We start from the raw sequence: 16,076 nt of genomic DNA on the forward strand, positions 1-16,076 counted from the left end.
CTCGCTGACGTCTGCTTTTGGCCTTGGTAATGGAGTTTGCTGCTGACTATATTCGGGCGTTATGTAGGGCTGGAATTCAAGCAACCTAAGCTTATGCCTTCGCATAGAAGTGAGGAACTGAGGGAAAGGGCCACGAAGTTCGGCGGGCGCAACTCCTTCCTCCACCCCTCCCGCCCAGCTTGTTCTATCGCGAAGGAACGGGGCAGCGCTGGTAGTTTGTCCCTCGCGGAATCCCTTCCTCCAGCTGCCGCGCGTTGCTATGGCATTGCTTGTCATAGGGAACAGTCGCCTTTTCGGCTCGGAAGTGAATGAGAGGCCGCGGTAACGGCGCTGAGGGGGGGGTGGGGCTTGCGGCCTGCTGTGGGCCGCCTGATTAGACCAGGGGACGAGGGCGCCTCAGCTTCCCTTCCCACGCCCCGCCCTGGCTGCCTTTCCCTCGGCGAGCTTAGCGCCTAGTGCGGCGGGCTCCGCGGCCTCGCTGGACGCGCCTTTTTCTCCCCCGGCCCCGCCGCCGCCGCCGCCTCTCCCTTCCCTCAACTTTGGGGCGGCGGCGGCTGGGGCTGGAGGCGGCGGGGCCGGCGGCAGCGGCGGCAGCAGCAGCAGCAGCAGGCGGTGTTCGGAGCAAGAGTCGCTGCTGGGAAAGATGGCGGGGAACGGCGCGGGGTTTGCTGGTGCAGGCAGCGGGGAGATTATCCAGCTCAATGTCGGGGGCACCAGGTGAGGAGGAGACGGAAGGTGCGCCGCACGGTGGGATGGCGGCGTGGCCGGGAGGATGTTTTGGAGCGGGTGCGGGGAGGCGGTTGGAGGGAGCGGGCTGCCATGGGGAGGTGGGATGCCTTGGCCAAGAGAAGGTGCCGTTTTGTTTGAGGCGGGCCGAGGAAGAGGAATAGAGAGGGGTGAAACGAAATTCATCTTCATTTAGGGAGGGGAGACTGAGCTTGGTGGGGATGCTGTTTTAGCAACACATACGTGTTTGTGTAGGGAAGGGTAGGAACTGGTTAAGAGAGCCATACCGTAGCTACGGCTACGTTAGGTCTTTCGAAAATTATTTTCTATGGTCATTAAAATGAGGCCACCCAAATATGACTAAGGACAAGAGCAAACTCCAAGTAGTCCTGAGACTTAGATATGACGGAGGACTAGATGAGAAAGGGAAGGTAGTGTATCTTACCTGCCCCACATACAGAGGAAACCATACTTATATTCTGTTATGAACTAGGCCAGACTAAGCAGCAGCACTGGTGTTCATAATATGTACTTGATTACGAGTTTATTTATTTATTTAATTTGTACCCCGCCTATCTGGTCAATACGACCACTCTAGGCGGCTTCCAGACAGGTACAAAAACAAAAACATATACATATAACAAAATAAAACTATCCAGCAATAGGCAGTAAACAATGAACAATAAGCAGTAAACAATAAGCAGATTCTTCAAGATGGCGAGATGACAAAGGATAGATAAAAAAGAAAAATTAAGTTTATAAACTTATTTTCATCAGTGTAGTGGTGAAGTGAGAAGGAGGAGGAAAACAAAAACCGCAATCAAGCCTTCATCATCTATTTTGTTGTTAAAGGTAGTAGTTTGGTTACCAAGTGAGTACCTTGTGGAAATACCGTATTGAAGTAACTTACACAGTGTAGGAGGCCACATATTTTTAGCAGAATGTAGAAGTAATATTTTAGAACGAATGGTCCAACATAAGCAAAAGTGCTGAAGGGATCACGAAGTCTGTTCTGAAAGGAAATGTGTAAATTGAAAGCTGGGAAAAATACAGTCATTTGTATAAAAGTATGAATAGGTATGTACAAATATTAAACTTTTGTATATGAAATGACTGTGTTTATAAATTTAGTTTTCCCATATTTGTAATTTGATGTTTTGTGTTTTTTAACCCACAGACATATATTAAGTTATTTAAGTCTCCGTGTACTTATAAAATACTTAGCAATGGGATGTTGATCTTTTCTCAGTTACTGCTTAATAATAATTTAAAGTCAGGCTTGACTCTGCTTGCATGTACTAAACAGAAACCTTTGTGTAAATATCTAGCATGTAAAACGCAGTCATGACAGAATTTTTCTGGAATTTTTTTAAAAAAATAATTGTCTGGAAGGCCAATCGTAGCATAATTGCAGTTGGAAATTTCTACACAAACATGGACAAAGAAGAACGTAGAATTTAGGTAAATAGAAATGTTATCCTATCATATTTATTTGCTTCACAAAGTTTTCTGGATTCATGGAATAATGCTGTGATTTGGCAATTCATGGCCTATTCAACATTGGGAGATCCTGCTTGTGTTGTTGTAATCTCTGACCTACATGCTTTGTTGATGGATTCAGTCTCATGATACTGAGCCCCATTTCTGGTTATACCATAATTTTTGCTGGATTACTGGCAGAAATATTGGATTGTCTGCATGTTTTGTGTGAGGCAGGGGAATTATATAGAATTGTGTGCTTCAGCATAAGTTTTTCTAGTAACATTTTAAAGAGCACTTATGTTTAGGTCAATGGTTCCCAACCTTGGGTCCCCAAATGTTATTGGACTAAAACTCCCAGAAGATTTCACCACTGGCCGTGCTGGCGAAGATTTCTGTGGGTTGTAATCCAGTAACATCTTGGGATCCAAGGTTGGAAACTACTGGTTTAGATGCCACTCCTAAAAGCATACTTATGAAATTCTTCTGGTTTCATAGGTATGGAGCACTCAGTTGACAGGGGTACCACTTTTTTAATGGTAACTAGTAAGCCTTCCCTGGTATATGGACATGTGCTTTAAAGATTCAATAGTTGATGTAATTATAGTGTTGTAGATACTCTCAGGCATTTCCCTGTTGAGCATCAACAAATCACAAGATTCCTGAGGTCTGTCTAAATGTAAAGCTTATATTAGCATCTGTACAGGGTTTTTTCAATATTTTAAGTATTTTGTATAAACTGTATTAGTAATTCCTACAATAGATCAGTTGCTTGATCAGTAAGCAGTCTCTCTACTGATTGTTATTGTTATGTGCCATCAGGCCATTTCTGACTTACAGCAATGCTATGAATTAATGATCTCCAAAACGGCTTGTAATTAATAGCCCTGTTCAAGTCTTGCAAAATAAAGGCCATTGCTTGCTTTAATGGATCATTTCATGTCATCTTAGGTCTTTTTCTTACTGGCTTCAACTTAAGTTACATTATTGTCTTTTCCAGTAAATTTTATCTTTTCCTGTGTCCACAATATGATACTCAGTTTAGTTATTTTAACCTGTAGTGAAAATTCTGACATGATTTGATCTGTAAATTGAACTCATTTGTTTTTATGGTTCGTTTCATTTTGTTTAGTCGTGTCCGACTCTACGTGACCCCATGGACCAGAGCATGCCAGGCCCTCCTATCTTCCACTGCCTCCCAGAGGTGTGTCAAATTCATTCTGGTAGCTTCGATGACATTTCCCAACCATCTCATCCTCTGTCGTCCCCTTCTCCTCTTGCTTTCACACTTTCTTAACATCAAGGTCTTTTCCAAGGAGTCTTCTCTTCTCATGAGATGGCCAAAGTACTGGAGCCCCAGCTTCAGGATCTGTCCTTCCAGTGAGCACTCAGGGTTGATTTCCTTTAGAATTGATAGGTTTGTTCTCCTTGCAGTCCAGGGGACTCCTCCAGCACCACAATTCAAAGGCATCAATTCTTCGGCTGTCTGCTTTCTTTATGGTTCAGCTCTCACTTCTATACATCACTACAGGAAAAACCATAGCTTTGACTATGCGGACTTTCGTTGGCAAGGTGATGTCTCTGCTTTTTAGGATGCTGTCAAGGTTTGTCATCGCTTTCCCCCCAAGAAGCAGGCGTCTTTTAATTTCGTGGCTGCTGTCTCCATCTGCAGTGATCATGGAGCCCAGGAAAATAAAATTTGTCACTGCCTACAGGTGCTCCTCTTCTATTTGCCAGGAGGTGATGGGACCAGTGGCCATGATCTTAGTGTTTCTGATGTTGAGCTTCAGACTGTTTTTTGCACTCTCCTCTTTCACCCTTATTACAAGATTCCTTCAATCCTCCTCACTTTCTGCCATCAGAGTGGCATCATGTGCATATCGGAGGTTGTTGATATTTCTTCTGGCAATCTTGATTCCGGCTTGGGATTCCTCCAGTCCAGCCTTTCGCATGATGTATTCTGCATATAAGTTGAATAAGCAGGGTGACAATATACAGCCTTGTCGTACTCCTTTCCCAATTTTGAACCAATCAGTTGTTCCATATCCAGTTCTAACTGTTGCTTCCTGTCCCACATATAGGTTTCTCAGGAGACAGATAAGGTGGTGAGGCACTCCCAGTTCTTTAAGGACTTGCCATAGTTTGTTGTGACTATGCGAAAGCCTTTGACTGTGTGGACCACAGCAAACTATGGCAAGTTCTTAAAGAAATGGGAGTGCCTGACCACTTTATCTGTCTCCTGAGAAACCTATATGTGGGACAGGAAGCAACAGTTAGAACTGGTCATGGAACAACTGAGTGGTTCAAAATTGGGAAAGGAGTACGGCAAGGCTGTATATTGTCCCCCAGCTTATTTAACTTATATGCAGAATACATCATGCGGAAGGCTGGACTGGAAGAAACCCAAGCCGGAATTAAGATTGCCGGAAGAAATATCAACAACCTCCGATATGCAGATGATACCACTCTGATGGCAGAAAGTGAGGAGGAATTAAAGAACCTTGTAATGAGAGTGAAAGAGGAGAGTGCAAAAAACGGTCTGAAACTCAACATCAAAAAAACTAAGATCATGGCCACTGGTCCCATCACCTCCTGGGAAATAGAAGGGGAAGATATGGAGGCAGTGTCAAATTTTATCTTCCTGGGCTCCATGATCACTGCAGATGGAGACAGCAGCCCTGAAATTAAAAGGCGCCTTCTTCTTGGGAGGAAAGCGATGACAAATCTGGACAGCATCTTGAAAAGCAGAGACATCACCTTGCCAACAAAAGTCCGAATAGTCAAAGCTATGGTTTTTCCTGTCGTGATGTATGGAAGTGAGAGCTGGACCATAAAGAAAGCAGACCGCCGAAGAATTGATGCCTTTGAATTGTGGTGCTGGAGGAGGCTCTTGAGAATCCCCTGGACTGCAAGGAAAACAAACCTATCAGTTCTAAAGGAAATCAACCCTGAGTGCTCACTGGAAGGACAGATCCTGAAGCTGAGGCTCCAGTACTTTGGCCATCTAATGAGAAGAAAAGACTCCCTGGAAAAGACCCTGATGTTGGGAAAGTGTGATGGCAAGAGGAGAAGGGGACGACCGAGGATGAGATGGCTGGACAGTGTCTGCGAAGCAACCAACATGAACCTGACACAACTCCGGGAGGCAGTAGAAGACAGGAGGGCCTGGCGTGCTCTGGTCCATGGGGTCACGAAGAGTCGGACACGACTAAACGACTAAACACACACACGCTTTGCCTGCCTGTGGGTTGCTGGGTATGACCTGGATTCTGGATTAATTCACCCATATTTGTGATTATTTTGACAATCAGATGGCTCCAAAGTGATTCTAGCCCTCTGTCACACATCACAAACGCTCACGATATGTTAGGTATTATCTATCAGGGTAAATTGAGCATAAGTAGAGGGAAACATTCCTTATCCCCATCGAATGTCAATTCGATCCCAATTTTCAGCATTCTGTCTCATGTGGAAATGTTACGAAGAACAACCTTCAGAACACAACCAAAGAGCCAGAAAAACCCACAACAACCAACACACTGAATTTATTTTCCACTGGCTGAAATCATCTCTCTCTCTCTCTCTCTCTCTCTCTCTCTCTCTCTCTCTCTCTGTGTGTGTGTGTGTGTGTGTGTGTGTGTGGTGTGAAGTCAGTTCTGACATGGTGGTCTTTTTCAGAGTATCTAGGTAGAAAGAACTCAGAAGTGGTTTCCCATTCCCTTCTTCTGGGGGTGCCCTGGGAGCGTGCAACTTGCCACACAGGCAGGCCCTTCTCTCTAGAGGCACAGTGAGGAATCAAACTCCCAACCTCTAGCTCTGCAGCCAGAAACCTGATTCACACAGTATTATAAAAAATAATTGTTCTGCTTGCTAGGTGATTACATGCCATAATTTCTTCAACGCATGTAAGGCATAATTTCACAGATATGTTAATACCATAATGTAATATCCGTTTCTGACACAAGTTGCTTTAAAGACATCCCTCAGTGAAAAATAAGGTCTGGACGCCAAAAAGACCTGTTAGGAGTGGGAGCAGCTGCTGGAGTAGGAGACCTAAGGGTTTCTAGAGTTGTTATAATTTTCATGCTGGCATTATTACTAAATTTGTTTATTTATTTGCTTAATTTATATGCCGCCCACTCTATCCAAGGGTGTCTGGGCGGCTTTTCAATACTTGCTAGCCATTAGAATACATTTTCAAGGATTTAAGGCATGCGTGACACAATTGGTTTTGTGCTGTACGTTTTAATTTAGGATATTCTAAGTAAACAAAATGTTTAGGGATGACAAATGAGTATGTTCCAGACTCTGTGTCATTGGCACTCAACATGAATATGTCAAAATGCACTGTCATTTTATATCCAGCCGAGAATAATCACATTTTCCCCAGATCGTAGGATGAACATCCTTAATCAAAGTACAGCAAGACAGTGGAAAAAAGAGGAAAAGATGAGAAATCAATTTATAATAGATCAATATAAATATTCCACCTCTAATCTCTCAATCATTGCCTGTGCAAAGAATGAGTATAAAACACTTAGAATGTGAACAATGGAATTAAACTTATATCAATGGTGCAACATAATACTATAATACAGTAACCTCTGCAACTTTCCTCCAGTCTTATATCCACTCACTTAATAGGATTTACCCCTGAATAGGCAGGCATAGGAAAGCACACCCAATCACTAGAATAAAAGCCTTTCATACCTAAGTGGTCATTAGGCTTCATGCACAAGAATGTTGTTTAGTCGTGTCCGACTCTTCATGACCCCATGGACCAGAGCATGCTAGGCACTCCTGTATTGCACTGCCCCCTGGAGTTGGGTCAAATTCATGTTGGTAGCTTCAATGACACTGTCCAACCATCTCATCCTCTGTTGTCCCCTTCTCCTCTTGCCCTCACACTTTTCAAACATCAGGGTCTTTTCCAGGGAGTCTTCTCATCAGATGGCTGAATTATTGGAGCCTCAGCTTCAGGATCTGTCCTTCCAGTGAATACTCAGGGTTGATTTCCTTTAGAATGGATAGGTTTGTCCTCTTTGCAGTCCAGGGGACTCTCAAGAGCCTCCTCCAGCACCACAATTCAAAAGCATCCATTCTTCGTCGGTTAGCATTCTTCATGGTCCAGCTCTCACTTCCATACATCACTACTGGAAAAACCATAGCTTTGACTATGCAGACTTTTGTTGGCAAGGTGATGTCTCTGCTTTTTAAGATGCTATCGAGGTCATCGCTTTCCTTCCAATAAGCAGGCGTCTTTTAATTTCGTGGCTGCTGTGCCCATCTGCAGTGATCATGTAGCCCAAGAAAGTAAAATCTGTCACTGCCTCCATATCTTCCCCTTCTATTTGCCAGGAGGTGATGGGACCAGTGGCCATGATCTTACTTTTTTTCATGTTGAGCTTCAGACCATTTTTTGTGCGCTCCACTTTCATCCTCATTACAAAGTGTCAAGGAAAATTGCAGGCCTGAGCAGAATGGAGTAGTTTAATGAGAAGCCATAACAATCAGGTGTGCTGAAACTGAGTCAGGATGACTCATCAGAGATGATGTAATCCATGGCTGATGTAACCTAGGGGTGAGGTAATGTGTAATGAGGTAATGTGTAACCTGATTGGTTGTGTATATGTATATATGTAGAACTGTACAGTTAGTTGTATCTTCACCTGCTTGTAGATCACATCTGCCTGCTATGCTGCCAGACTGCTCTATATATTTGCTGTAAATACACTATGCTGATGGAAATGCTGCTGGACTACGTGTGAGTTATTCCTGGACTGCCTGAACGGCCAAATACTCTGCTAAACTGTGATTTCTGCTGAGAAAGCTAACACAAGGTTCCTTAATTCGTCCTCACTTTCTGCCATCAAAGTGGTATCATCTGCATATCTGAGGTTGTTGATATTTCTTCCGGCAATCTTTATTCTGATTTGGGATTCCTCCAGTCCAGCCTTTCGCATGATGTATTCTGCAAGTAAGTTAAATAAGCAGGTGGACAGTATACAGTCTTGTGATATACAGCACATAAATACAATCCTTTAAAAAACCCCACAAATTTCTGATTTATGAAAGCGGGATATTACTTCAGTCCCTGCATTTCAAACCGACAGGAGATGATGGACACTGGCTTGCACTGTTGCACAGTGTTAACAGGAAAAAGGAAATTTTTCATTTTTCAACCAGTTCAGCTGAAAAATGAACCAGCACAAACCACCAAACTGGCAGTTCATGCCCACCTCTACTGAAGACCCATTAGACAAACTTCTGGGAATAAATCCAACTGACTTTTATAGGGCTTTCCTCTGAGCAGGCTTCCACGAGATGGCGATGCCAGCATTTTTTATGTTTTTGTATTGCTAGCTCAAAAGTAAAATTCTAGCCTGCTCCTACATACTGTGTCTGCAAGTGATCCTGCCTGGCTGTGTACCCAGAAAGAAGTCCCCCAAATTTCCATGACATTATTGTGATACACTGTCTGATTCAGAAATAAGCTGCATTTGCCTCAAAGCGACTTTACAGCTCAGTTCAAAGGTGTAGAACTGCAAGCTACCCTATTTTTCCATGTATAAGACGTCTCCACGTATAAGATGACCCCCTTTTCTAATCCAAAATTAAGAAAAATAAGTGGGGCTTATCAAGTGTAGGGGGAAATGGATCAAAGTGCTGCAGGATTGCTTTGATCCCTGCTTTCCCCTCCAATTGTTTTTGTTCTCTCCTCAGCTTACTTCCGTGTATAAGATGACCCTCAATTTTTAATCTAAAGATTTTAGACAAAAGTATAGTCTTATACATGGAAGAATATGGTAAGTTACCTCTTGGGAACAAGTCCTATTGAACTGAATTGACCTTATTAATGAATGAGAAGGAAAAGAAACAAATTACGGAGAGGAGTAACTGCTGCTTTGAAATGCAGTGGCATCAAGATACAGTGGACCCTTGACTTACAGACGGCTTGACTTACAGACTTTTTGAGTTACAGACTTCTCTGGCCGCAAAATTTAGGTTTGACTTGCAGCCTGAGAACTGACTTACAGACCAGAAAAAAAACAAAATGGAACAAAAACGGCCTGTTACGGGATTAATCGGTTTTCAATGCACTGTAGGTCAATGGAGACTTGACCTACGGACTTTTTGACTTGAAAACTGCCTTCCAATACGGATTAAGTTCTCAAGTCAAGACCCCACTGTATTCTGCAGAAGTGCTCTCCCCCCACTGCCTCTTAGTTCTTTTGCTTTGGTTCTCATGGGACTAGGATGGATCGTGGAGTTTACAAACTACCATCTGATTGATATGAGGCACAGGCAGAAGAGCTTCAATCTCTATGTAAAAATCAAGACGATTCAGACGATGATGAGCACACTGCAAAGAAAAATTAAGATCCATTCAGCGGCACCAGAAGTAATTTATCATAGAATTATGACAGCAAAGTCATTAGTTTATCTTTTAAATGTGTTTTTAAAGTGTTTAAAGTGATTTATTGAGGACTTTTAAATGAGTAATATGCAGAATTTTCTTTTAATATGGTAATTTATTGTATTTTTATTTCTTTTATTATTTGTATTTTTTAAAAAAATTGAAAACCACCTTGAGTCCCTTTTGGGGAAGAGGCAAGGTATAAATTAAGTAAAACTAAGTAAGTAAGAGGAATGTTGTGTGGGGAGCAACTTTGTTCTATTAATGTATACTTTGGAACTGGTTTTAAGTTAATGGAAGTTATTATAATTACCAGATGAAATTTTAAAATACTTTACTGGAGCTTGGAAAATTACTTTTTAAAAAAGTAGCCTGCTGCCTAACTTTTTAATGAAACCCAACACAGTAAAGTACTGTAATAAATCACTATTTTATTCTTTGAAAAGAATGCATGTTATTCATTACATTACTTTTTGTGTCTTCGTTCTCTTTATGGTTTTTTAAAAAGTCATCTCTGAAATGATGTAAAATTTCAAAACAAGTAGTACTTTGAAAATACAATTCTAAAAGAAATGTGAAAATGTAATGACCATTATTTGTTTATCTAGAAAGAAGTAATTACATAGCGTGGTTAAATTTCCTTATTCCCCCCAAATTATGGCTGAAATCCTGTCCACTCTGGCATAATGTAAAGTTATACCTGAGGAAGTGTCTAGGGCATTACGCCCAGCAACTAGAGTTGTGGAGTTGGATTGTGCAATCAATCTCACGGTTGCTGTAGTGACTGTTACACAATGTGCATTTGGAAGCACTTCCCCTCTGCCATAGTTCCCTATCACAGCTTTACATTGCACGCACAGAGCTGTGCAACAGGAATTCAACCAATGTATTAAAATGCTAATAATTAATAACGTATTACTTCCAAGTGCTATTTTTTTTTTGAACTTTTATATAATTGGCTTCCTTTCCGATAACAGTTCTGACACAAAGACTCGCCTGGTGTTTTTTTATTGTTATCAGGTAAACTACATCTGTATCACACTAGAGAAGGTTGAAGATTTCCTGTTTGTTCTGAAGCACTGTATTTTTGAGTTATATCATGCAAGAGCATGAAACTGACAACGTATGAAAACCAAATCAGAGTATGCAGCTTTAAAAATTAAAACAAATATATGGAAATACAGTTCCAGATCAATACACCCATCTAGTGGACAAGGTTTAATACTGCAGCTACCTGTACAATAATATAACTACTGTACTCTTATTTTTTAAAGGACTTTGATGTCTCATTTGTTTAGGATCGGAATGGTGACAACTAAATAAATAATAATAGTGGCAATAATTTAGTAGACTGCAAACACAACGGTGGGCCCTCACATGTACTGCTTATGCTCACATGTGGTGCAGCCGGAAAGCTGGCTTGTAGGCCATACTAGGAATAGACTGCATACTAATGCATGCATCCCATTTTTTCCTGCTCTGCCAGTCACATGTGCATAAGCAATTAAACAAGACTGGAATAGGTAGTTTGATATGCCCAGAAGATCATGATGTATTCTTGTATTCAAACAAAGCATGATTATATACTAACTTAAAGACAAGGTTTGCTATCCCAATGTGCACACACTACACAAAAGTCTAAATCCAGCACAGAGAAACTTTTCCATTCTCTCCACCCACCCTATAAACCACCTGAAAACCAGCGCCAGTCTTCCAGATTCAGTTTTGGAGGTTCACAAGAGGTTGCACTGGGGGGCAAGATTGCCCCAGTCTTAGGCCCGCTGGATTCACCTATTCCTTAAGCAGAAGCCTGCTACTAGAGCCTGTCCAACAATATCTTGTTCAGTTATCAAGCTAAAATTATGTACCTCTAGCCTGTTTATCCATTCGTGGAAGCAGGAAACCAGGATACATGTGCCACCAGTTAGCTGCTTTACACTGCAGTTTAATAAGCCACGATTCATTGCTTAAAATTATATGTGAATGTGACATCTCCACCTCCTTCCCCATGTACGTACAGTATATCAATGTTTCTGCCACTAAAGTGTTCAGATGACACCACATACAGCTTGTGCTGCAAATTTGCGGGATCATAGTGTTAAGAAGTCAACTCTGAAAATAAAAAGGTATAACTGATCTGCTCAGAGCTGTTATAGCAGTCATGTTCTAAACAAATTTTGAAACAATATAAAAGGTCCTTCAGATATAATAACACATTTTGTATGTTTTGCCAGTGACATTGTTTCCCTGAAAATAGTCATAACCTGTGAAAAAAGTTCATAGATCTTTTTATATATCTGTCTACCCATCCTCTACAGATACACAAGCACCACCAAATATTCATATAGAAATCAGTATCTTTATGGACTAAATCCAATGTGAGCACCAGCTACCAATATGGAGAAAAAGAGTGTTGGCTATTGTTTTCTACTTCAGTTACAATTTTCCATTTGAGTCATGCTTATGGAGCGTCTATGCAATTTCACCTTTGCCAAAACAAAAATCCTTAAGTGTGAGGAAATGCTACTTCATGCAGCATAGAGATGAAAGCCCTGAAAGCTTCATAACTATCTGATCATCAAATTTCAACACCAATAGGCCAGTCCTGAAAAACTGTTTATGAATCTGCTCCTAGACCCTGATTCTGAAAGATCTTTCTCAGCCTGGAAAATCTCATCTGGTGTCTCCCTAGGAATTCTTCTCTTAATTCTGTTAAGAAAACACTCATAGGACTGTATTGCAAGTTACTCCAGCTCCATTTTAAGGCCTATACATTTATTTACATTCCTCACAATTTTTAAATTATTCTGTCCTACCTGGTAGACTAGAAACATATTTTTGTATTTAAATATACAACATTGAGCCTCAGTAATTCAGCAAGGGTTGTCTGCTTGAAGTGCTTAATGGTCCAGTATTACTTGGAAGTTTCATGATATTAATCTGAGTGTTACGTTTTGGTCTGTTTTCAAAGTCATACAGAAAACACATGTACAGTAGACCAAAAAAATCCTAATAGCAGGATATAAAAACTAAAATAATGGTGATTCTTACTGCAGAATAAAATGTTAAGAATTTATAAAGGATTTTTAAAATCTTGTACAAAGTGCATATATGTGGGACAGGAAGCAACAATTAGAACTGGATATGGAACAACTAATTGGTTCAAAATTGGGAAAGCAATATGACAAGGCTGCATATTGTCTCCCTGCTTATTTAACTTATATGCAGAATACATCATGCGAAAGCCTGGACTGGAGGAATCCCAAGCCAGAATTAAGATTCCCGGAAGAAATATCAGTAACCTCAGATATGAAGATGATACCACTCTGATGGCAGAAAGGGAGGAGGAATTAAAGAACCCCTTAATGAGAGTGAAAGGTAAAAAGGTAAAGGTAAAGGTTCCCCTTGACAATTTTTGTCCAGTCGTGTTCGACTCTAGGGGGCAGTGCTCATCCCCGTTCCCAAGCCATAGAGCCAGCGTTTTGTCCGAAGACAATCTTCCGTGGTCACATGGCCAGTGTGACTTAGACACGGAACGCTGTTACCTTCCCACCGAGGTGGTCCCTATTAATCTACTCGCATTTGCATGCTTTCGAACCGCTAGGTTGGCGGGAGCTGGGATAAGCAACGGGCGCTCACTCCGTCGCGTGGATTTGATCTTACGACTGCTTGGTCTTCTGACCCTGCAGCACAGGCTTCTGCAGTTTAGCCCACAGCTCCACCACGTCCCTTGTGAGAGTGAAAGAGGAAAGTGCAAAAAGTGGTCTGAAGCTCAACATCAAAAAAACCTAAGATCATGGCCACTGGTCCCATCACCTCCTGGCAAATAGAGGGAGAAGATATGGAGGTAGTGACAGATTTTACTTTCTTGGGCTCCATGATCACAGCAGATGGTGACAGCAGTCACAAAATTAATAGATGCCTGCTTCTTGGGAGGAAAGTGATGACAAACCTAGACAACATCTTAAAAAGCAGAGACATCACCTTGCCGACAAAGGTCCGCATAGTCAAAGCTATGGTTTTTCCATTAGCGATGTATGGAAGTGAGAGCTGGACTGTAAAGAAGGCTGACTGCTGAAGAATTTGTGCTTTTGAATTGTGGTGCTGGAGGAGACTCTTGAGAGTCAGCTAGACTGCAAGGAGATCAAACATATCCATTTTGAAGGAAATCAACCCTGAGTGCTCACTGGAAGGACAGATCCTGAAGCTGAGGCTCCAATACTTTGGCCACCTCATGAGTAGAGAAGACTCCCTGGAAAAGAACATGATGTTGGGAAAATGTGAAGGCAAGAGGAGAAGGAGACTCAGAGGTTGAGATGGTTGACAGTGTCACTGAAGCTACCAGCATGAATTTGAACTGTGGGAGGCAGTTGAAGACAGGAGGGCTTGATGTGGAAAGAAAGCTGTATAAAATGTTTAAACCAGCAAATCTTAGAGAAAATATCCTCAAAATGTTCTACAGATGGCATCACACACCTGTAGGACTAGCAAAAATGTCAGCAATATATGTTGGAAGTGTAAAAAATGCAGGAACTTATTATCATATGTGGTGGACATGTGAAAAGGTCAAAATTATTGGACACAGGTATGGGAATTAGCAAAAGAAATTACCCAGCAGAAATTAGATATAAAACCTGAAATGGCATTATTGAATGTCATATCAGGAATTAATGATAATAAATTGAAGCATTGTGTTATGTATATACTCACAGTGGCCAGATTACTCTGGGCCCAAAAATGGAAAATCGAAGAGGTTCCAACGATAGAAGAGTTGTTGCATAACTCTATCAGAAGCACTACGGGAACAACCAAGAGACTATGTAAAACAAAGCTGGGAACTAATATATTCTTGGACCCAGAAGAAGTCAGGAGTGTAGGGCAAAGTTTATGATGTACAGTATGTATATCTATCTACTCAGTATATACATACTCAGATGCTCCTCCAAAGGGAGGAGGGGTTAGTTTAATTTGAGGGGTTAGTTTTTTCTTTTTCCTTTGCTTCCCCCCCCCCTTTCTCTTCTTCTGTGAAAATAAAAAAAGAAAAGAAAAGAAACTTTTGTGTGCCAAAGTCCTGAAGATCAATCAGCAAACAATGGAAGCTAATTTGCGCGCTCCTGAAAATGAAATTCGTGCTGTGGCATTCATTAGCCATGTCAGGCAATGCATATGTAAATAAAAATAAAATAAAGAAGACAAAAACCTTGTGACACCTTAAAGACTGATATATTTTAATGCGAGGTTTCGCGGAACATGTCCACTTCTTTCATTAACTAGGCATATTAGACCAAAGACAGCCACTGGGACGAAACTTTGCGACACCTTCACATCTGCTGTATTTTAATACAGTATAAGCTTTCGTGGATCAAGGCCACTTTCTCATTCGTTAGAGTGAACCTCTAAGGCTGTCACATTTATACTCCACGACCTCATGTAGGGGTACAGACACAATGGACAGAGTAACTATGGAACAATAGGGACTTCACTGATGAACCGTCTGGCTATTTTTTCGACAACGACAAACTTCTTTCAGGCACCGTTTCTCGCTGACGTCTGCTTTTGGCCTTGGTAATGGAGTTTGCTGCTGACTATATTCGGGCGTTATGTAGGGCTGGAATTCAAGCAACCTAAGCTTATGCCTTCGCATAGAAGTGAGGAACTGAGGGAAAGGGCCACGAAGTTCGGCGGGCGCAACTCCTTCCTCCACCCCTCCCGCCCAGCTTGTTCTATCGCGAAGGAACGGGGCAGCGCTGGTAGTTTGTCCCTCGCGGAATCCCTTCCTCCAGCTGCCGCGCGTTGCTATGGCATTGCTTGTCATAGGGAACAGTCGCCTTTTCGGCTCGGAAGTGAATGAGAGGCCGCGGTAACGGCGCTGAGGGGGGGGTGGGGCTTGCGGCCTGCTGTGGGCCGCCTGATTAGACCAGGGGACGAGGGCGCCTCAGCTTCCCTTCCCACGCCCCGCCCTGGCTGCCTTTCCCTCGGCGAGCTTAGCGCCTAGTGCGGCGGGCTCCGCGGCCTCGCTGGACGCGCCTTTTTCTCCCCCGGCCCCGCCGCCGCCGCCGCCTCTCCCTTCCCTCAACTTTGGGGCGGCGGCGGCTGGGGCTGGAGGCGGCGGGGCCGGCGGCAGCAGCAGCAGCAGCAGGCGGTGTTCGGAGCAAGAGTCGCTGCTGGGAAAGATGGCGGGGAACGGCGCGGGGTTTGCTGGTGCAGGCAGCGGGGAGATTATCCAGCTCAATGTCGGGGGCACCAGGTGAGGAGGAGACGGAAGGTGCGCCGCACGGTGGGATGGCGGCGTGGCCGGGAGGATGTTTTGGAGCGGGTGCGGGGAGGCGGTTGGAGGGAGCGGGCTGCCATGGGGAGGTGGGATGCCTTGGCCAAGAGAAGGTGCCGTTTTGTTTGAGGCGGGCCGAGGAAGAGGAATAGAGAGGGGTGAAACGAAATTCATCTTCATTTAGGG

General features: G+C 42.8%; 1 long non-coding RNA gene across 1 annotated transcript; it reads left to right on the forward strand.

Moving 5' to 3' along the window:
• The first annotated feature begins 596 nt into the window (after window positions 1–596).
• LOC144585703 (uncharacterized) lies at window positions 597–14,480 on the forward strand. The gene is made up of 2 exons (XR_013540205.1): window positions 597–717; window positions 12,851–14,480. It is a non-coding gene; the product is annotated as an uncharacterized LOC144585703 (long non-coding RNA).
• Window positions 14,481–16,076: the final 1,596 nt, after the last annotated feature.

This window comes from Pogona vitticeps, unplaced genomic scaffold (assembly GCF_051106095.1).
Source record: "Pogona vitticeps strain Pit_001003342236 unplaced genomic scaffold, PviZW2.1 scaffold_71, whole genome shotgun sequence".
Taxonomy (NCBI): Eukaryota; Metazoa; Chordata; class Lepidosauria; order Squamata; family Agamidae; genus Pogona; species Pogona vitticeps.